General features: G+C 47.4%; 1 protein-coding gene across 1 annotated transcript in view; it reads right to left on the bottom strand.

Annotated features, from left to right (window-relative positions):
• LOC103602615 (intraflagellar transport protein 122 homolog) overlaps positions 1-2,359 on the bottom strand; it is a gene marked incomplete at its 3' end in the record, with an annotated part of 63,609 nt that overhangs the window by 18,321 nt on the left and 42,929 nt on the right. The window lies entirely within an intron of this gene.

Here is a 2,359-nt window from a genome sequence, read left to right on the forward strand (position 1 = left end):
CTACTTGGCTTTCAAGGCCCTCTTAAGATGTCGAACCCCCTGTCCTGTAACCCCAAAACACTCCCTGAGGATAGAAACAATTGTATTAAAGCCACAAGTTTTGTGTGTGTGGTTTTTTTTTGAACAGTGTTTATTTATTTAACTGACAAATGAAAACTGTATATATAGTTATTGTGTATAAGATGAAGACTTCTGGAAAGTCTTCCTTGACCCTGCAAGCCCCCACCCCAAGGGAAGGAGTCTGAGCTTCCTTTGCTCTTTGTCCAGATCTTGGGTTGTGTGGTAACTACGCGCCTATCTCCCCAACAAGGCCATGTACAACCTGTGGGCAGCGGCAGGTTGTACTTACTTCTCCCAGCACACCCTCAGTCTGTGTTTGCTGAAGAAATGAATGACATTACCGGGAGAAAGGGATCTGGGATGGCCTCTTCTTAGAGGGACTGAGTCCGAGAAAGGCAAGTGATTTTCTCCAAGTTACCCATGAAGGCTCTAGAGACAAGTCTCCTAGTTCTCTGGTGCTGGCTGAGAACTCCCTCCCACATGCTGCCTTGTTGTCAATACCTGTGAATGGTTCCTAATAATTTTTAAGGCTCATAAAGTGCTTTTGGATGTGTCCCAATAGCCTTGTGTAGTATGGTATTATTACTCCCTGAGAATAGCTCAGGAGCCTGAGATTCAGACAGGACAACTGACTTGTCTGAGGAAACATACTTGGCAAATGGAAAACCTGAGGGGAGCCAGAAGCAACATGACACTCCAGGTTCTGTTCTCCTTCCTGTTTCGTGCATGTGTGTGTGTGTGTGTGTGTGCGCGCACGTGTGTGTGTATGCATGAGAACAAGTGTGAGCTGAGCCTGGATGTCTTTAACAACAAAAGGCTCTGCCTGTGTTTTAGGCTAGTCCATGTGCTTCAGGGATCTGCATCCCTCCTCCTGGACGCCCAGGCCATGGAGATCAATCAGCCAGTACCTCTGTGCTAATGGTTCCCAAATGTGGAGCTAGAAGTGCTGTTTTCTCCATTTGAGGCCTTTATCTTTGAAATTTCCGGTCCCATTTCTTAGCTTTAGAGTTGGAAGGAAACTCTTTTCCTTTTAAGCCAGTCTACTGCTCTGACAACAAGACATGGCTGCTCCCGAGTGCTTGTCTTTTCTACTGTGACACGCCATCCACCTGCCTCCCTTTAGAGCAGCAGCAGGGAATGGATTGGGCAGCAGTTGAGCTAGAAGCCAGCCTGGGCTCAGCCATTTCCTACCAGGATGACTTTTAGGTAAATCCATTAACTTCTGTTTAGATGCCCTGCCCAGCTCAGGCTACCACAAGCAGACAAGAGAGGTGCTTTGGAAATGATAACATGCTGGGTAAAAGCAAGCATGATCATTACCTCTGTGGTATTTTCTCAGCGCCAGCTCCTTACCATCTCCCCAGCTCTGCAGACTTGCTCCCACCCCTACCTCTTCCTTTGTTTGAAACACCTTCCCTGCTCCTCTCTGCCTTTCCAGACCTCTCAAGGCTCAGATCAAGTTTCACCACTTCCTAGAAGCTTTCTCAAACTCCCCCCACACAATGAGCTTTCCTTTCTAAACTCCTTTACTAAGTACCCTCTGTTTTGTGGTTTTTTGCTATTTTATGACTATCAGTAATAGTAAGAAATAATAATAGGAATTAGGGCAGATAAAACTTGAAAGATGGGTATAAATAACCCCATTTCACAGAAAAAAAAAAAAAAAAGAGGCCCCAAATAGTGAGACGAGTTGCGCAAGTTACAGGCAGTTTAGGTGGCAGAGGCAGGACCCCAAGCCGGTGCTCCTTCCTCTCAACGGCACAACTTCTCACCATGCTGAACACCCATGAGTGGGATGGGCACGGGACAGGCCATCAGAATCAAGCATACGATGGATGTCTAACATTTGGACTTGCTTGGGAGGCACTATCTGTGTGGAAGTTTTAAAAATATACTAACTGAACAAATACCCTCTGAACTATATGATCTCACTGTTGCCTTCCAAACGTGAAGTCACCACCGCCCTGAGAAGCCCTACTAGGGCTTGCTGCCCTACTTGGCAGCCCTGACAAACCAGTTCTTGCACAATATGATGTAAATTTCGAAAGGAAGCCAGAAATCCCAAGAGTGGGTCTGATGCCTTCTCCCTCTTCTCTAGGCCAAAACCGCAGGATGGCTGGAGGCAGAGGCAACAGATAAACAGCCTCTGTCTTGAGACTGCCTTTCCTAACCCTCAGCAGCTCTGACCTGCTGCATCAGCAGAATGGCCTTGTACAGCCAAGGGAGATTTGGCTACTGATCCGGCAGAGGAAGCCCCGGGCCGCCCCTTTGGCTCCTCTTAGTCGGCCAAAGTCAGGGA

Source organism: Galeopterus variegatus, unplaced genomic scaffold, assembly GCF_000696425.1.
Source record: "Galeopterus variegatus unplaced genomic scaffold, G_variegatus-3.0.2 Scaffold4222, whole genome shotgun sequence".
Lineage (NCBI taxonomy): Eukaryota > Metazoa > Chordata > Mammalia > Dermoptera > Cynocephalidae > Galeopterus > Galeopterus variegatus.